Source organism: Tenrec ecaudatus, chromosome 9 (genome assembly GCF_050624435.1).
Source record: "Tenrec ecaudatus isolate mTenEca1 chromosome 9, mTenEca1.hap1, whole genome shotgun sequence".
NCBI classification, from domain to species: Eukaryota; Metazoa; Chordata; class Mammalia; order Afrosoricida; family Tenrecidae; genus Tenrec; species Tenrec ecaudatus.
In genome coordinates this window covers 70559196-70580241 of record NC_134538.1, presented here as the reverse complement: position 1 = coordinate 70580241, position 21046 = coordinate 70559196, and the positions used below count along the sequence as shown (strand labels likewise).

At 45.2% G+C, this 21046-nt stretch overlaps 1 protein-coding gene and 1 non-coding gene across 2 annotated transcripts in view; both read right to left on the bottom strand.

Moving 5' to 3' along the window:
* ELMO1 (engulfment and cell motility 1) overlaps positions 1-21046 on the bottom strand; it is a 673946-nt gene that overhangs the window by 219789 nt on the left and 433111 nt on the right. The window lies entirely within an intron of this gene.
* On the bottom strand, positions 4379-4545 carry LOC142457394 (U1 spliceosomal RNA). Its single transcript, XR_012786147.1, has one exon. It is a non-coding gene; the product is annotated as a U1 spliceosomal RNA (small nuclear RNA).

Here is a 21046-nt window from a genome sequence, read left to right as displayed (position 1 = left end):
GCCTAATGATTATACTCCACATTCACTTGTCTGCTCACTTATTCTGTGCTGGCTCCATACTACAACAGTGCTGGAAACTAGGTGTCCAGTATTTCCAATACGAGCAGGGTCATCTTTTGTATGTCAGTTCGCACCAGAGGTTCCAGATACGACAGACTAGAAAGAAAGGCCTGGCAGTCTACTTCTGCAAATCACAAAATATTGTCTGTGACTCCAACTTGATTTCTTTGGACGCGTCATCAGGAAGGATTGGTTGCTGAAGATGGACATAAGATGTGGTAAAATGGAGGGCAAGAACAATGCTCGCTGAGATGGACTGAGACAGTGACCTCAAGAATGGATTCAAACTTACGAACAAGCATGAGGCTAGACGAGCCTGGGTTAAGTTTTCGTTGTTATGCACAAGGTCACCAGGAGGCTGAGCTGATTCCACAGCAACTAGCAGCACTGAGCAGTGTACTCAGAGGTCTCCGTGGCCCAGGAGCTTTTTCATACACGCCTCCTGTAGTCACCGTTAGGCAACAGCAGAGGAGAACTTGGCCAGAGTTCCAAGCTGCCTAGGCTCTTGGATTCGGGATGATTCGATGGACATCCGTGCCACCCCAGAATCTCTCATCAGCGAATCGCCCATGACTTTCACACACATGCATTCAAAACATCTGTGTGCACTACACACGAGGGGGCTTCACAGAGTTCCTGGCAAAGTTCCCTGATCCTTTAACTCCACCACCAACCCCCACCTTTCCTCGCCCTCTGCCCACAGATTTCTGAAGCCCCTTGTGTGTGTGGAGGGCGAATGATTAGATAGATAACGTTATTTCACTGGAATGGTCTTGGAGGTGGGTTAATGATTTGGTAGTCTTGTGGGAAATACTTTGGAGTGTGAACTAGCGTAAGCACTAGGGTTTGCTTAAGATCGATCACATTGTCTTAAAGATCACTGCCATTGAGTGGTCCTCACTCCTAGTGACCCCTCACAGGGGTTCAGAGGCTGTACATTTTTATGAGAGCAGAAAGGCTTACCTCTCTCCTGAGGAATGCTGGGGACTTAGAACTAACTGCTACCCTTGCAATTAGTAGCCCAAATATAATATCTACACAGCCTCTTCTTTCTCAGTCTGAGCAGCTAGTAGATTTGAACAGCCAACCAGGCTTAGCAGTCCAATGCTTACTCAACAGTCACCAAGGCTGCTTCTTGAAAGTACTGCTAGCCTATATATTAACTTGCTTTGCAGTTGACAAAAAATTCTTTGCACCATAAAGAAGCAGTAGTAGAAGTTAGGTTTAAACTCCTCTTACTGCTTTAATAAGATTTTCCCATCCTACACAGCATTGTAGGCTAATTGGTGTTCCCAGGAATGAAACATGGAGTTCTTGTTTCTGGGCCTCTGGGGCTGATGTGTGCGTAGACTCTGTCTTAGACATGTGGGTTTGTAAAGAATTCAGTCTTAAATGGATGGGTAAAGTTTTATTTTGTTTGTTTTAACTGGCACTGCTGGGTAAGCCCTGGACGGCTGACTGTCCAACACAACAGCAGCGCCACAGGACACAGAGGAGGCTGTCAGCTCCTGGAAAGATGCACAGCCACAGCCCCTGTAGAGGCTGCTGTAGTTGGAACCGATTTGATGACACTGTGCTCTTTTGAGGGATGAAGTTGGGTGGGTAGTTCTTATACTGAAATGTTTGCAATGTCTCCCCCTTGATCTTGCTGATTTATAATGAGAATTAAGCCCTCAAGTCTATATACAATCCCTGTATCTTCAGGTGGTTGTTCATTAAAAAAAACAAAAACCAACTTTGCCTCCAGTTGAAGTTAACTGGTTGCCCTCCCTCTCTTGTTAAACTTTCACCTAAAATAAATTGCTTGAGGTAAGAGTCCACGCAAACACTCGTCTCGAATACAGGGACAGAGCCACCAGTCAACACCGTGTACACCTGGTTACAGCAGCAGGAGCTGCACACACGCGGGTGTGTCGGACACTGGAAGCATCTGATTACAGCAAACACGGGCATTACCGCGTCTTTCTTTCACCATACACGCAATTGTGCACTACGCCTGAGAAAGTAAACACAGTTAAGCCCACGAGGACCTTGCTTATTGGGTAATCTGTCCCTGCCCAGTCCAAAACCTAAGGTGTGACTAAAAATAAAAGGCTTTTAACCTCAGGAATAAGAGTCTGAAGGAAATTCTTGAATCTTCCTTCTGTATAAATGAAGCTAACTCTCTCAGACATATTCCCCTACAGAGCTGAGAGGGTCTTTTTATCTTTTACTTTTTATTCCTGAATTTTGTTCCCAATATTTTGCAAGTTTTTTCTTTCTCTCCCTTGACACATGCATTCTGGATCTTTCACTTTTAAAATTTGTCTGATTCTCTAAAAAATTAGCTTTTTTGGGTTACAGTAGTTATTTTTTTTACACATATAAGTGACCCAGGACATCTCAGATAGTTTTTACAATATAAAATGATAAGCTATCCCATTGTAACCCAAACCAAAGCCATGTCTGCTGTTTGGAGTGGATTCTAATAGAGCAGCGGTTCTCAACTTGTGGTCGCAACCCCTTTGAGGGTAGAATGACCTTTTCACAGTGGTCGCCTAAGACAAACAGGGAACATATTTCTCATGGTCTTAGAAACCAAGACACCGCTCCTCTATCAGTCTCCAGGTGCATCCACCCACATGCAGATGTGCCACATACGAGTACATGCATGACAGCTGTTACCCCTGCTACACCATGCTCCAAGACAACATTTCATTTACTTGTAATTAGAAATAAAGATTTCACAATATATAATTACATATTGTTTTGTGATTAATCAGCATGCTTACATTATGTTCAATTTGTAACAATGAAAATACATCCTGCATATCAGATATTGACATTAGAATTCATAACAGTAGCAAAATTACATTCATGAAGTAGCAATGAAAAGAGTTTTATGATTGGGGTCAGCACACCATGAGGAATTGTATTCAAGGGTCACGGCAGGAGAAAGGTTGAGAGCCACTGTAATAGAGACTATGGCAATTAGCGGTTATGTCAACGTGTGCTTGTGGAGGGGTGGAGTCCAGCCTGCAGATCAGTCACAGCCTAATGATGCCTCTGGGGAGGGGTGGCCTTTTGATAAGAGATACAATGGGACCCCTCCTTTCTCACTCTGCCCCTTTGCCTTTCTGCTTGCTGGGACTCTGTGCCTGTCCTCAGGGGTGGCCTCGTGGGTGTCACCTGACACTGAGAGGTCTGCCCGCTGCCATGCTTCCACTGCCCTTGGATCTACAAAACTCTGCATCCACCAGCCCATGGTCTGCTTGCAACTTGATCCACCTGTCTGCATCATCACCATCTGAAGAGGGCTCTAGCCGACTTACCTCTGACCCCATGAACTTAAGTGGGACGGCGGTGGGGGGTGGGCATGCCTTCTTGATATAAGATTACTTCTGGATATCAAGTTCTTTCTTATGCATATATGAGTCCCACTGGTTTTGTTTCTCCAGACGACACAGCCTAATACAGAGGAGACCTTATAGGACAGAGCACATCTGCTCCACAGACCTCCCAAGGCTACAGTCTTTATGGAAGTCTCATATTTCCCCTACGGGGTAGATAGAGGGTTCAAACTACTGATCTTGGTGTTAGCAGATGCACCCTTAACCCACTGTCTCCTACCAGGGCTCCTCTTCTCAAAACCATAGCTACGTAGGAAGGACATGCGTAATGTTTAGTGTGTGTAATCACTCAGAGCCGGACAAACTTATTTGCTAGTGCTCACATTCATTTGTGAGCAAAGCCGCAGAGGGAAGAGAGTTAAATGATGGCCCTCTACCACTAGAGAAGAGACACAGAGTTCATTTTATTTTTCTGGCCATGATAGCAGCTCGGAGCTGTGATGGCTCAGTTGGTTACATGTTAAGCTGTGACCTGCAAGGTCCATAGTTTGAAACCACCAGCGGCTGCTTGGGAGAGAGCTGGGGTTTTCTACTCCTGTAAAGAGTTCCAGGCTCAGAAAGTTCCCCTGTCTTACAGGGTCACTATGGTGTCGACTCCATGGCCAGGAGCAGTTGTAGAGTCCTGATCCCCAGGAGCCTTGGTGGCATAGTGGGGCAAGCGTTGGGCTGCTAACCAAAGTGGGAGCCATCCTGAAAGAGAAAGATGAGGCTTTCTATTCCTGTAAAGAGTTACAGTCTCAGACACTTCTCCCCTGTCCCAGAGGGTGGCTATGAGTCAGCATTGATGGCAGTGAGTCTTGACACATAATCTTACTACTCTCCTTTGGTGCTGCTGAGTGGGCTCCACATCACCGTGACTTCACACAACGTCCCCAGTCCTGCGCCATGTTTATGCTCATTAGTGTATGTGGGTCTACTGCTCGGTCTATTGTGGCCGTCTATCTTTCTTTCTTTTCCCCACTACCACAAATTCTGCAGTTGAGTTTCCCACCTTTGGGGAAACCGCAGGGGTCAGCACATCCGGAGTGCAATGGACAAGCCTCGCCATGGGAAAACCCCCTTCGTGACCATGGTCTCTCCCCTGCCAGGGAAGTGTGTGGAGTCTATCTTGAGGAGGATCTCCCTTGCTTTCACTCACCTTCTATTTTACCAACCAGGTGTTCTTTGCTAGGAAACTCCTGCTCATCCTTTCTCATGGACGCCTTTCTCTGTCATTGTTTTCTCCTGACCAGGGCTCTGGACGCATCCTCCTCTCCTCCTTACTTTTGTTCTAGGGCAGTGGCTCTCAACCTGTGGGTCATGACCCCTTTTGGGGTCGAACGATCCTTTCGCAGGGGTCCCCCGCTTCTAACAGTAGCAAAATGACAGCGATGAAGTAGCAACGAAAATAAATTTATGGTTGGGGGGTGACCACCACATGAGGAACTGTATTAGATTGTGGCATTAGGAAGGTTGAGAACCACCGCTCTAGAGAAAGTCCATTGGTCTTGTGGTTTCCAAGTTCACAGGGATCCATGGTCTTCCTCAAGCTCAGGTCTTTCTCTTAGCTTCAACACCTAACTCTTTCCCACACTTGTGCCTTCGAGACCCCAGGCTCAAAGTGACCCAAAGCGAACCCATCATGATCTCCGTGGCTGATTCCAATGGACCGGTTTCCTCTCCCAGACTGTCATTTGCCCAGGTGAGCCTCCACATGCTCAGTGGACCTTATTCTTTGCTCTTCCATGACCCCTGCTCTTGGTTCCCATGCCCCTCCCTGCTCTCCAAGACGATACCAAAAGGCTCCAAACTGGTCTCTGAACCTCAAAACTGAGCCCTGTCTCCCACCGCTCGTTAGCATCCATTTGTGGGTGGTATCAACAATTACAGTGTCCAGTTACCAATAGAAAGGCTGAGTTTCAAGTCTACCCAGAGCTGCCTGGGAAGAACGACCAGTGGTCTCCTTCTGAAAATTCAGCCCCGGTCAACGCCATGGAGTGCGGTTCCGCCTTGGCATACACGCGGTCACTGCCAGTGAGAATCATGCCTTCTCTGCTGAATTCCTACAGTGGCTCCCCACCGCCTTAAGATCAAGTTCAACCCCCCTAACACCTGACCACAATGCAGACCCTGCCTGGCTTGCATGAGTCAGATTTGGGGCCCCGTTTGCAAAATGAAAAATCTAGAATTCATTGGTCAAGGGAGCAGAAAATACCCTTTCAAAATATTACAAACAAAAGTGCACAACTGAAAAGCCTGTAGACTCTCTGGAAGAGGTCTAGGCTTTACAAATGCTGTTCCCTCGCCCTGCCCTCCTTCTGCATCCCATTGCTCTCAGCGATGGCTCCTACAGGTCCTTCGAGACAGTGCAATTGCTCTCAGGCAGTGGGTCTCGACCGTCCTAATGCTGTGACCCTTTCATACACTTCCTCATGTTGTGGTGAGCCCCAACCATAAAATTATTTTCATTGCTACTTCCTAACTGTAATATTGCTACTGTTATGAATCAGAATGTATATATCTGTATTACAAAACAATTTGTAATTATATATTGTGAAACCGTTGTGTTTTCTGATGGTCTTAGGCGACCCCTGTGAAAGGGTCATTCGACCCCAAAGGGATCATGACCTAACATGTTGAGGACCGCTGCTCTCAGGAGTCCTTTTCTTCCTATCATTGATAATTTCTTTGTCAACTTAGTTTGGCCAGGCTTCCCCCCTGACCTGATCTGACCTAACCTAGTGTGGTCAACTCTGTGATGGGATCTTCCGGGAGCAGCCAGTCCCTTGCAGGGAGAATAGACCTCCTTGATCTGATCAAAGTTCTGATAGGACTGAGGGAGGTTTCCTTCAGGGTGTGGCTGCTTCCTAGTATAGGTAGTGTGGAGACCAGCTCACTTCTACTGTTGGGTCCTGCAGCTGATTTGCAATGGCCTGCCAACCCAAGGAGCCGTCAGTGGTTGGATTTGTTTGGCAGGTCTTGGACTTCCTCTTTCATTGTCTACTTTTTGCTCATCAACCCCTGCAACTAAAGGAGTCAGGTGAAGCCTTCAGGTAACATCTGACTCATGACCTTGAACTGGAAATGCAGACTGACTTATCAACTTGTACAACTGAGTGAGCCATTTCTTGAGAGAAGCCTCCTTCCACATACTTCCACATCCAAATGTCCCTGGTTCTGCTTATCTAGAGAACCCACCCTAACATAACGACCCCCTTCTAAGAGTTCCCTATCACCCTCGGCCACTTTTCCAATTCTCCCACTTCTTTTACTTCTCCCCTCAAAAACTCTTTAATCCAGAAGGAAAGGACCGTGCCTTCTGTTTGTCATCCTTAGCACTTACCACCATTCCGAACGAACAGTACAGCAATCGCCACAGAGCGCATTCTAACTCATGACGACCCCATGTGCATCAGTCTAGAACTGCATTCCGTTGGGTTTCCAGTGGCTGATTTCTCAGAACTAGGTCACCAGACCTTTCTTTCAAGGTGCCGGCGAGTAGACTTTGGTTAGCGGCAGAATGCGTTAACCCTTTGCACCACCTAGGGATGTCTTATAAATAATAAGTCAAAATAAAAAAGGAAACCCAGGGCCATTGAGTTGATTCTGACTCACAGCCCCCTTACATGGCAGAGCAGAACTTGTAACCCCACAAGGTTTGCAAGACTGCAAATCTTTACAGAAGCAGGCAGCCACGGTTTTCCACAGCAAGCAGCTGGTAGAGTCAAACCACCAACCTTTTTGTGAGCAGCCATGCACCTAAATGCTCTGTTTCCAGGGCTCCTTCGATAGCGGTTGGTGCAATGCCTGGTTACAGGGGAAGTCATCTTTGCCCAGTGGGCCTAAAATATTGAAGCCACAACATATTTAAGTCTCTTAAATGTCATCCCATTGTACTGGATGATGGCACTTGAAATCTTACATTTATGCCTGTGCCCGTCAATCATTAAACACCCCCTCTCTACTGACAAAACAAAGCAGGACTGTGGGGGATCTGTGGAGACCATGCCCACACACTTTAGTGCCTGGTCTAAAATAAGCATGGGGGTGTAGGACTCCTCTTCATATTGTACCAGGATGCGCACCCTCCCAGATTTAAAAATAGACTTGTTTGGCTGGCTCCAGGCCTGCGTGAGTCACCACAGAAACACCCCATTAGAGTGCACCCCCATGGATTGGCTTCCTTTGTATGTGCACAGTGAGTCAGAAGGTATGACTCACAGTTCACTCTCATGACAAAAAGAATCTGCTCTCCTTTCCTTTCCATTACCGATGTTTTGCGGGCTTTATTAGCACCTTTAAGAGACATCTAAGGAAACCAGGGGAAAGGAAACGCAGGGGGCAACTGGAGAATCAGCAATACCTATTTTTAACAAGCAATTCTCAAAGACCCTTTCATCAGCATAGTACAGATCCTTTGGGGGGCAGATGGGATGCATCTAATGCCTAAGATACTCCTGTGAAGACAGCCAAAAGATGAAGGATAAAATGGTTTGAAGAAGGAGAAGCTGGACGGTGGCCTCTCAGAGACGTTGTTGATGCACTGTCTGTGTAGATGAGACGTTCCTAGGTATCATATTCAACAGTTGGTCTGAGCGAGAGACAGATATTCCCTGCTGTCTCGGGTGTGGTGGAGACGATGCAAGGTGAGACGGAAACCAATGTCTCTCTTCTCTGAGGAATCATCCAAGCGAGCTGTGGCCTCCCAATGACAGCAGCAACCTGGATCCGAGGCAGTTGTAAGCGAGAGGCTAACTCTTTCCATTCCAGTCTGGACCACCTTTGACGAACATTCCCTGTGTTTGTAGCACCAGGTGAACTACCACAGAGGTGAATCGGACATGGGTTCTATACATTCAGAAGAATAAATGGATAAATCACTGTGAGCTGTATCCAGAAGAATGGATTTTTTTTTTTTAGGAGAACTGGCATTTGACTTGGGCGCAAAAGGATAGATAAGGTCTAAATGTGTTTCTCTTTTCTGGTCAGGCTCATTCCATTTCTATTGAGACTACTCATTCCAGGCACAAGCTCTCTTAGAAGCCATTGGGATGCATGCACACGAGCCTTCCTACCAATGCAACGCTCCCAAGCACAGTACTCCTGGGAGCGGTTGGTGGTGGCCAGTCATGGGGAAGAGCCTAGATTAGCAAAGTCTATATTGCCCTGCTTTCCAGAGAGCCCTTGCACAGTGAATTCTGCCTCCACTTTAATAAAAGGGGGATAAAAATACTAACCACCCACTGACTTCGGAGGCACATTGCAGGATGGATAATGTTCAAAGCACTCTGAATATTTTAGGAGAAGTGCTCTCTGAAAACAAAACTTTGTTAGCATGAATGTTGGAGGGGAGTGAAGCAGAAACAATGTCTAGAACACTTGCTTCGGAGGGGGGATATCATGAAATAAACACTAGGTTCTTTTTTCAATGAGCAGACACTCCATAGTCAAGTCCCTTCGGCAGAAGTACAGGGGTAGAGGTCCAGGGTGTGTCTAGTGTATGAAAATATGAAGCAGGTGCACTGACTTGTAGGGCAGACTTTATGGTTGAGAAGGCAGCATCTACAAAAGAGTTTGCAAGGCCGTCTGTTCCATGAAGTGGTATTGGGGCCACAAATCACGAAGGTCAGCATAAGCAGAGATGGCTGCTAAACAGTGACCAAGTGGAGTCTCTCAGTGATAGAAATGGCTACTGTGCTAAGATGCTACGCACGAGTTTGCAGGTCTCAGTCCACCCAGAGATGGCTTTGGAAGAAAGGCTAGGGGATCTCTTTTTGAAAATTAGGCACTGAAATTCATATGATGAGCAATGCTGTTCTCACACATGTGAGGGCATTGGACTCTTCTCAGTGGCAAATGGTATGGTTCATGTAGAAAGAGTAAAAATAAGTTTGCTATTGTGATAGGTAGGTTTATTGTGTCAACCTGGCCAATAAGAACATGTGGGAATAATAAGGTCGCAGTTTGATTGGAGGAGAAAGAGATAAATGGCTCAGCAAGCCTCACCTCTCTCTCTTGCTCTCTGGTGATCAGACCAGCAGGAGGCTTCCTTAGCTAGTTCTCTGCCTCAACTTGTGAGCTATACTACCAGTGGGACAGCCAACCCGTGGTGGATTGAGTCGCTAGAGCTTGCGGTTTCTTCCACACCTGCTTTGCCTTGCTGCTGGTGTATACATCGCTTGAGTTTGGAGCTGTTGGATCCTGTCCTCTGGCTGCCTCTTGGTGACCCATCCTGCTGTCTGTGGCCAGACTGCCTGCATTGTACTATGGAAGACTCCACTGTCTGCTTCCTTGACCTTGGACCCAGCAACCCTCATGAGTTGAGGGACTTCCAGTATATTAACTATTCCATGGAAGTGAGTTGAACTGAGCCCTCTGTACTGCTGTGTGGACCAATTAGCTGTTATATTCCTTCATGCTGTGTGTGTGTATAAAATCATAAGTATCCTGGTTTTGTTTCTCTAGAGAACCCTGCCTAACACAGTTATATAGCAAAGGCAGAAAGAGGTGGGCACCAAACAAACAGATTCATTGTCATTGAGTCAATGCCGACAAATAGAATTAAATATTTTGTGGTTCAGAATAAAGATAACAACATGTGTGAACAGTTAGTAACTCTCTGAATTCTATTTGCAATAAATAAGAGAGGTAGTCCTGGTAGAAGAAAGAGATCTCATTTACAGTTTCCTCTTTGGGACACGGTTGCTACGCATTTTGGGATGAATTACTTAATTTCTCCCAAACACATACTATTGGACAATCAAGGGAAATTGTATTAAAAATAACTTTGAACGATGGCTGGAGTCCTCCAAATGCAAGGAATTGTTCTCATTGAGCTAAGTTCCTGGTGGAATGATGAGAAATTGGCAGGGTGTGTACCAAGGGGAGCTAGGCATTTTGGTCATGGGATTTTCTCGTGGTCTTAGAGTAGATGGACGCCACTGGTACTGGGAGGGGACCTTGCAGAAAGGACCTAGTGACTGTGATGAATTCAATTTTTCTCCCCTGAAACGTGCTGGAATCCTGACCTTGTGTATATGGATCGAAATCCATTCGGGAAGAAGGTTTTTCTCTGTTACATTCATGAGTCCATATCAGTATATGATGAGTCTTCAACTTCATTTTTAAGATATAAAAAGAGCAGATGTGGCACCAAAAGGCAAGAACAAGCAGACTGGGCGATCTGCGTCACACAGACACACATGGAGCTCTCCAAGGAATCAAGAATGCTGGGTATACAGAAACTGAACAAGACATCGTCCCCACCAAGATGACAGGGAGGGAGACTCCCTTTCGAGCCCGTGCCCTCACATTTAGACTCCCTAAGTGTGAGAAGATACATTTCTGTTCCTTGAGATCCACCACTTGTAATATCTCTGTTACAGCATCCCTACGAACCCAAGCCACGGATCCAGAAGTACCTAATGTAACCAGGAGTTGGACTCCTATGTTTGAAGAAACATAATAAAAACATTTCCCCCCCAAAATGGACAAATTACCTCCCCTAAATATGGACAAGAAGATTCCTTGAGATTTTTGCCTGAGATTTCAGAAATGGGAGAGCGGAATGGCCCACAGAAATGGGAAGCTGGACAAGGAAAGAAGCTGGAGATATGCCAAGGATGTGGCCATGTAGATGCTGAAGATGCCGAGGGGAAAGCTGCTCGTTAGGAGCATGATGAAATGAAAGATCTACTTCCGGTGCACTGAAGCCAGGAGAGCCCCAAGGTTAACTTGTGGGATTTTCTACATCCACGAGTGAAACTCACAGCCATCAAAATGGCAACCTTCCTAAGTAAGAGAGGAGAGACTCTGCCTGCCCTTGGCATGCCAGCAATAGCAACAATGAAACATTTGTAATGGAGAGGTCTGGGCAGCTCTCAAGGGCATATGCCTGATGCCAGCAGTTCCCCTGCATATGTAGAGGGTGACACGCTTTTCCGATATTTTCCATAGCCTTTACAGCTTTTGTTTACACCGCGTTCACAACGATAATTGCATCTCCTTTTCCAATGCAGCCAAGAAGCTGATTAGCCATTCTTCCATGGGCCCCGGCCAATTCCATCCCCTAACCCCTACGGCAGAGGCGACTAGGACATAATTGAGTGACTACCTGGGAAGACAAAACCATGTTCCTGCCAGCAAGCAATGCCAGGAAGCAGGCCACCAGAAGCAGAAGAACCGGGCCCACGCTGGCTGCTCTGAGCTAAGGACCTATGCACAGAGGTGAGTAACTCGGTTTTCCAGAAAATTCAGCTGGGAAGGAACAGAGGGGATAACAGCTCTGTTACAGAACCCATAAAAGCATCCGTCGCCCTGCCACAATTACACGTGTCCTGGGGTTCCAAAGAAGCCAGGCTTGGGATGTTTCTGGGATGAAGCTAGGCAAATGACAAGGGTGACAAGGGGTCGTAGGGGAGCATTTTCTATCTGCTTCTATTTTCTCTCTCCTCTCATTCGTGTCGCCTTCTGAACATCTCCCCGAGAACTGTTCATCTACAAGACAGGAACTCTCACTAACATGGGGCATTTTGCAAGGCATGTATTTCTGCTGTTTACTTGAAGACAATATCTGGTTTTCTCTGAGTTTGTGGTATTGAGAGGCATACACAAAACCACATTAATCTGTGGTTTCGCGATGTGGTTATTCTGGGCACCTGACACCCTTACGAAAATGAGTAATGAAAATAACTATGAGAATTATGGGAAAGTTAGTTACCCTAAGTAACGGTGACTTCCTGTCTTTAAACCAGTGCTACCCAGAGTCTGCAGCCAAGCGAATGGTAACAGATGTTCCCAGAGGTCTCAGCGCAGCTGCGACACAGACACAGTGCATGAAAAGACCGACCTGCTCTGCCCGTCTTGCCCACATATCCAAATACCGAAGCTTGAGCAACTTAGCCATCTGCCATGGTCTGGTGCTTTTTGAATCCAGAGGACCATGCCTGGATTACTCACGGAAAGGCAAACAAAACACGAATCAGGCCGTGAGCCCATTCACAACAATGGCGGTGAGCTTCTAGCTGTCTGTGAGCATGTGTTCTCCCCTTTCCCACTCGTTCCAACGTGTCTCTTATTGGAAATGCTCATGGCCATGCCCAGCTCACTTGGCTCCAAACTCCTGAGGCACCACCTGCCATCCTTCCCAGATTCCTCCTGCTCCTGGTTGATGTCGGTCACCGACATGTCCGAACAGACAAGGTCTCCTGGACCTCCACCAAGACAGTGCCCTAATATCACCGAAACGGGTTCCTTATCTTATTAGAAACCTTATGATGGCAATAAATTAAGACCAGGCCAGTGACCCAAGCAGTGCTCATGAAATGTAGGGGTGAACTTTCTGGTCCCCTCTCATTCTTGACATGAGAATTCTGTTTGAATATTCCAGGGATGACTTCACCGTGGATCCTCAGCAGCAGAGGCTGGGAATGAAAAAGGGTGGCACTTTGCTTCCTTGCTTAGAGGTTTCCCTTCTAATATGACGTTGCCAAGTGTGGAAAACTCTAAAATGCCTGGACAGGGGACTTCCACAAAGGTTGTAGATGCATGAAATGAAAAGATCATGGAATTTCGAGATGCGCATGGCCATTCACAAATGTGTTGAAGGCCCCTGATAAAGATTAGTAAACGTTCTCTTGAATATTAGTAAAGGATCTATAAGAGATGTGGTAAAACTAGTCAATGCTTCTCTAAGTAAGTGTGATTTAGTTTGCAAGAACATGGCACGTCTATTATGTTAGCGCCTGTGTTCACGTGCCATGGTCTTGCAAACTAAATTCCATGATCTTTTCACAACTCTTCCCGTACTGTTCACTTGGGAAGGAAGTCACTGTACACAGGGTACCCTTAGGAAGTGGAGAATTTTCTCCCTTCCTGTGGTTGAGTGACTACATAGAGTATTCAGAACTTTTCCCCATGGGAGTGATCACTTCTCCCCTATTAGTTTACTTGTTCAGATATATACTTAGGATTAATTTCTGAATGTGCCTTTTATTCTTGGGGAGTGCAATCCAATACGACGTTCTTCTAATGCTCAAGTGGTTTCATGTGGGGACATTTGGGAAATCTCTGACTTGTTCCCATTCCTGTTGGCATCCTCATCACTGGATGGCTTTTGCTTATCTTTGAGCCGGGTCTTACTTTTTAGAACTGCCAGATCTCCCAGGTCCATTCTGTGTGTTTCCTGTGCCACCGCTAGAATCCGCCATTTCACTGAGGTGCTCCGGTTCTGTTTATTGGAGGGTGTTATTGGGAACTAAGAGCTGAGTTGCAGCTACTCAGACGTAGAGAGCCAGCATGTGCCGATGCATGCCACCACATGAACGAACCCGGAAAGCACTATGTGGATTAAAACAAGTCAGGCCCCAACGGACACACACTGTGTTCTCTCACTGAGAGCTAATACATTCGAGGTTCACACCTAGTCACAGTTGCTAGTTGTAAGAAAGGGCTGTTTCCGCCCATGGGGTGTGAGCTTCTGTCAATGCTGGTGGAATGACTTGGAAAAGGATACTGAGGAGGGTTGTCCAACTTAAAGAGTGTAGTCACGTCACTGAATGATTAGTGCACAAATTGTTGACTTACTGTATATTTTACTGTGTGCAATGTGGCTACAACATGTGTGTGTGTGCGCGTGCATATGTGAGGTTTAGAATGATCACTCTGGTATGGGTTAGAAAACAGAAGCTCTAGAGGTGAAATACAAGTCCCCAAGCACCACAACTTTCCACCACTGTGCTGGCTCTTAATCCCAAGACTGCCCCATGGAAGGAAACCTTGAGCTGACTATGTCCACCGAAGAAGCTTCTCAAATCCTAAATCTATGCAAAGTCTAAGGAGCCTTGGTGGCATGATGTTCAGCAATCGGCTGCTAACCGCTGTGGTTCAGTGGTTGAAACACACCAGCCACTTTCATGTAAGAAAAGACCTGACAGTTGGGTCCCGCAGACACGGCCGCCTAGGAAACGAATGGGAATGTTCTACTCTGACCTACCGCATGCCTATGCGTCTGAATCAACTCAACAGCACACAACAACAGCATCCTAAGTTGGCAGTCCGGATGTTCCTCTGGGTTGTTAGCTGTCATCGATCAGCACTGACTCATGGGGACACTATAAAATGCAGCAAGAGGTTGCCTGGTCCTGCTCCATCTTCAGGATGGTCGAGACATCTGAGTCATTGCTGTGGCCAGTGGAGCATCTCCAACATTCTGTCAGAAAATGTTCCGGTACAATCCATAGGGTTTTCATGGCTTAATTTTCAGAATCAGATGATCAGGTCTTTCTTCCTCGACTCTTAACCTAGAACTCTGTTGAAAATTTATCGATGATAAATCTGCTGGCATTTGAAATGCCGGTAGCATGGTGTCCTGCATTATATCAACACAGAGGCCACTACGGCACAACACACTGACGGGCACTTGGTGACTGACAGACGGGCGGCTGTTTCATAGGTGCAACCTCCCTGTTTCCTGAATACAAAGAAACCAAAGAGGTTGCTGTACCATATTTTCCTCGTCCCCTTTCAATATTTTGCAGATTGTGTACAGCTACTCAGCAAGTACGCTCACTTTCAACAGGCTGACTCTGGCGCCGTTGGAAGGCAGCAACTCCTGTCTACACATAGAAAGGAACATTTGTTAGAAATCAGACCATTTCCGATGACTGCCAAACACACCAAGAATCCTTTGTTAAATGGCTTTCCCATAGAGAATTCCAAGATATTGGCACTTGCTAAAATAACAAAAAGGAGTGTGGATGCTTAGTGAGCTACACACTGGGCTGCTCGCCACAAGGTCAGCAGTTCGAAACTACTACCTGCTCCTCAGGAGAAAGATCAGGCTTTCTAGGTCTGTAGAGATTTTCAGGCTCAGAAACCCACAGGAGCAGTTCAGCACTGGCTGGTTGGGTCACTATGAGTCAGCATCGACTCGATGGCACTGAGTGAAAACAAGAAAAGTAGGCAGAGCCCAGTGGGCTTCTTGCTGGAGAATGAGCATGTGTGGAAAACATGGGCGCTGCCCTCTGGGGTGCAGGTAGGCTGGGGAAAGGAGGTCTGAGGGGCTAGCTTTCGCTAGAGCAGGAATTGAGTTTTCATGCTTTGATGGCTTATACTCATTGGGGAATCAAAGGGAGGGTGACAGGAATAAGGAACACATTTAAACCCTGAAAATAACCAAACATACGATACAGGTCTACATTTAACTAGAACAACTGAACCTCCTGGCGGGCTCGAGGGGAAGGAAAACAAGGAGGACTTCACACCGGCTTTTGACAGAGCAGGCAGGAAGAAACGTCGACTCATCACATGAGTTTCTGGTACAAACTCTTAACAGATTTCAATTCTGGTTCTGGGCTTTTCGAGGAAAGTGGAATCTGGAGACGGGGGTGGGGTGTGTGCAAATGGCTAACACATTCAGATGCTAACTGAGAGGTTGGAGGTTTGAGTCTAGCTAGAGAGTTTCCAAAGAAAAACCCAGCGATCCACTTCTAGAAAAATCAGCCATAGAATATCCTAGGATGCACAGTTCTATTCTGACACACATGAAGTTGCCATGAACTGGAATCGGCTCCCTGATAATGGGTGATTGGTAAGAACTGAGAGATTTCTGGATACAGTAACCAAGAATTTTTTCCCAAGGCCATTTCAGTGTATAGAAGAGACTGAGAGATGCTAGAAAATTTTCACGATGTGCTCACTAATGATACAGAAATCTTTCCTCAATGTTTATGAGATACAGATTCTCATATAAAAATATTACTTGGGAGCAATCAAAACTAGTGGGCAAAATGTCTTAGGTGTTGATGTTATTACTACTTTCCTCGCAGGGGCCTATTTATATGAGCCATATAAATGAATCCTTGGGGGACAGGGCTATTTCTTCATAAACCTTTCTGTGCCCAGCCTCTAGCCTTTTGTCTGCAGTACATGATTGAATACAAATGACTTGGCATTTAATTTTATAGGCCAACTTAACCAATTAGCTCATTAGACACAGAAATGGTGCATGAATTGGTATGCCCCCCACCACAGACGTTCCTTCTTTCTTTCTGTCTGAAATGTTCCACCATGTATGAGCTTTAGGACACTCAACTAAGAGAGCAGGCTGACACCCCAAACGGGACCAGGATCCACAATGAGCAAGTTAAAAATGACTTCCAGTGGGATTGGCCCAGTTTGGTTTACAAGAAATTGAAGTAGATCAGGGATAAAGAGGATAGCAAAGAGCCAGCTGGGTGGATGGTTATCCAAATCACTTGCTCCTTATGGATCCACATTGGATCAACATGGAAGGATCTTCCTCAGTAAGGAAATTGAGGCTGACCACAACTACACACTCTTCTCCTGACTTGGGTCATCCAACCTATTCCAGTTTGCGTGTCATAAGCCTAAAGCTGGCTTGGGCCTGCAGACAGTATACTCTGTGAGGTTTGAGGGGCTTTTCTAAATAAAGTTCACGAACCTCAATGTAGGAGCTTGAAGGGAGCTATTTGTCAATATGAGATCTCCCTGCATTGGGGGAAGGCATTCAGATAAGCACATCCCCCCCCCCAGGAGAAGAGAAGTTAAGAAAGCTTTCTCTTTCCCTATTCTCTTTGTAAGCACAACTGTGAGTCTGCAAAATGGTTGCTAGATAAAGAGGAACTTGCCCTTGACTCAGAATCTGAATCATTATATTTAAGAACCATTGACTATGAAATATATATATATATTGACAACACACACAAAAAGAAATATTTACTATGGTAGTTTATTTTGGTGAAAAACATCATTGCACATAACAAAATCATAGGCTTAACCTTATAGAACTAAAGCTTTGAATCTTGAAAATGATGACAAAATTGTATATTGATTTAGGACAGACTTCTCAACCTTGGTCCTATTGATATTTGGAAAAATAATTCTTTCCTAAATGTTTAAAAAAATAACTCTTTCCTGGGGAAGAGGGGGCTCTCTATGCATTATTGAGTGCTTAGCAGCTTCCCCGAACCACACCCATTACAGGACAGTTGTATTGCCCACTCAGCTGTGGTTACCCAAACTGTCTCCAGGTACTGACACAAAATCACTCATGGTTGAAAACTACTGGTTCATCCATTAAAATCTAGCAACCCCACCCCTAAACTTACATTATTATGTATATTCTATATTGTCAAATGTCCTTAAATTATGAAAATTAAATAATTGCATTATAATGACTTTATTTTATATGCAACTATTATAATTTTTCTATTATTTGAAGTAACAGAGTGGAAGCCTTGGCCTCATGATGTCCTCCTTGTAATGTACCTCCCCACTGACCTTACATAGAAAGCTTTTACTGAAGCTAAAGTCTAGGTCACTATTTATTTGATAGATGGAGACACACATATAGACACACACGTATATGATATATATTTGAAAGTTGTCATGGGAAAAATTAGCTTTAATACACATTTAAAAATAAACCAATACATAAATATTGAAGGAGATGATCATCAGATTAATTCCTATATAAGCCCATCACAGAAGGTCACTGTATGTCAGGAATAACTGGAAGCCAGTGAGTTTGGTTTAAAGGTTTCTCATGCATAGGAGACCTGGTGACCTAGTGGGCTATGCATTGAACTTCTAACCTCAAAGTCAGCATTGGGACCCACCAGTTGTCTAAGAAAGAAAGATGGGACTGTCTGCTCCTGTAACAACTTAAAAGTCTTGGAGACCCAAAGGGGGGCAATTCTACTTTGCTTATATTGTTGTTAGGTGCCATCGAATCAGCTCTGACCCATAGTCACCCTATGCACGTAGCAAGGAATACTGCACAGCCCTGCCCCATTCTCACAATTGTGCCTATGCCTGAGCCATTGATGCAGCCACTGAGTCAATTTATCTCATCAAGGGCCTTCCTCTTTTTTGCCACCCCCTCCACCCTAACAAACATGCTGTCCTTCTCCAGGGACTACTCTCTCCTAACATGTTGAAAGTATGTAAGATGGAGTCTTGCTATCCTTGCCTCTATGGAACACTCTGGTCTTATTTCTTCCAATACAGATTGGTTTATGTTTTGAGCATTCCATCGGACTTTTGATATTCTTCTCCAGCACAATTCAAATGCATCGATTCTTCTAAGGTCTTCATAATTCAATGTCCAACTTTCACATGAGCATGATGTAAAAGAGAATACCAAGGCGTGAGTCAGGCACACATCAGTCCTCAAAGTAACATCCTTGCTCTTCAATACTCTGAACAGTTCTTGGGCAGCACATTCACCCAATGAAACATGTCTTTGGATCTCTTGACTGCTGCTTCCATGAGCATTGATTGTGGATCCAAGTGAGACAAAATTCTTGACAACTTCAGCCTTTTCTCCTTTCATCATGATGTTACCGATTGGTCCAGTCGTAAGGATTTTGGTCTTCTTTACATTGAGTTGTAAACCATACAGTCCTTGATCTGCATCAACAGGTGCTTTAATTATTCCTCATTTTCAGCAAGCAAAATTGTGTCATCTGCATATCTCAGGTTGTTAATAAAACTTCCTCTAACCCTGAAGCGACATTCCTTTTCATATAACTCAGCTTCTCTGATGACTTGCTCAGCATATAAATTGAACAAGCATGGTGCGAGGACCCACAGCTTTCACGATTTTAGGCCCTGCAGCATCCCCTGTGCTGTGCATACGGCTGCCTCTTGATCCATGTACAAGTTCCTCATGAGCGTAATGAAGTGATTTGGAATTCCCATTCTTCTCAAGGTTAGCCACAGTTTATTACAGACCACACAGTCTGATTGATGCCTTTGCACAGTAAATGAAACACAAGTAAACATCTTTCTGGGATTCTTTATTGTGAACCAAGATCCACATGACATCAGAAATGATATTCCTTGTCCCTTCTGTACGTGGCCTGAACCTCTGGCCGTTCCCTGCCAATAGGATCAATATTTGTCAGAATCAGCTCCCCAACACTGAGTCTTATTTTGGAAGTACTAACCCCACTTTTATTATTTAACTTTTGAATCTTACAGCCAGAATCTCCTGTAAGATTTTTTTCCCTTCAATTCAGAGCCCAAGCAGTAAACTAATTGGATAACTAACGTATAGTTGGCCTAAAATATCCTATATTCCATGGAAGGGCTTGGAGCGCATTTCCAGACCTGAACAGTGTTTTAAAATCTATTTTGCTGACATGGAAATGGGATGAAAATGGCTTTTCCAAGTAAGCCTAATGGCTATGAAGTGGTCAGACAAACAGGACAAAAGCTCCTCTTTGTCATTCCTTTGATTTACTCTAATTTGGTACAACATATCATTATTCATTTTGTTTGAACTTTGTGCTTTGATGGATTAATGTTCCCTTAGAGAAAGTGGCCCAATAAGGTCAGAGCTGGGCTGCTAACTAAAGGTTGGGTGGAGGTAGATGAAGATGTCTTGCTTCCATAAAGTTATAGTCCCGGAAATCCCAAGAAGCAGTCTTCCCTGCCCTGTAGCGTCACTATGAGTTGGAATTGACTAGACAGCAGTTGATTTCGTGTTCAGTGTAGCATGAACTTGATTGGCTGGTGCAGAATCTGAAGTTGGGAGCAGGGTGTGTGGATGTGGCACGGGTTCCTGCCGCTGTGGTACGGACTGCATTTCCTTACGGGGCAGATCCTTGAGTATTGATCTGCTGGTCCACAAAGAACAAGCGGCCTGGGGAACTATCTCCACACCTATCTGCTTTGGGGGCTTCCCGGGCTCTATCCCCACCCAGCTCCCTGTTTCGGCTCTCGAGCAAGGACATTCCCCTGACCACACTGCTCTTTCATTTCATTCAAAGCGTGTTATCTATTTTGGATTCTGCTGGTTGCCTTATATGCCAATTAAAATATGGAAAGGGGTTCTGCCTGCTTCTCATTTGTATGACTCAGATTGCAATTTCTACAAAAAAAAAAACAAACAAACAAGGAAGGAAAAAATTTTTTAATCTGAAATGCCCCACTTTCCTTGGAGAGCTTCTGGATTTTTGTCTGATTCCCACCTAGCCCCCTATGTGACCAAATATAACCATTTTGTCTCCAGGTTAACCAGGGAGTAGTAAGGAAAGGCGAGGGGGGGTGGGGGGGATGTCCCTGAAGGAACACGATCAAACCAAGTGTTTCCTTTGGCAAAGTCTGGTTTTCTCTCACAAATGCTTTTTAGGCTCTGCACTTTGAAACTACAGACTCACTTCTACGACCACGAGCAGCACATTTCCCTCCATCTTCATCAGTGCCTTTAACACAGGCTTCCTCTCCACTGGAGTTCCTGGATCATGCAAAGTTAGTGATCTGGGCTGGTAACCAAAAGGCTGGAGGTTTGAATTCACCCAGGCATGTGCCTCTGAAGGAAGGTCTGCCGCTCTATTTCTGAAAAATCAGTCACTGAAAACCTTATGGAAGCTCTACCTGGACACACCTGAGGTCATTCAGTGGGAGAGCTGCTTATCACTACTTAGCTATAGTGCACAGGTTCACCAGTGCTTGTTTCTCCGTTTGTTTTACCATGAAAATCATGTGGAAATGTCTACTACCGATAAGTAAGCACACGATAAGTTCATGCTTACCTTGCTTATTAGGTACTGTCCTTGCCAGAGAATAAATTTGTAGAAGCTTTGATTCTA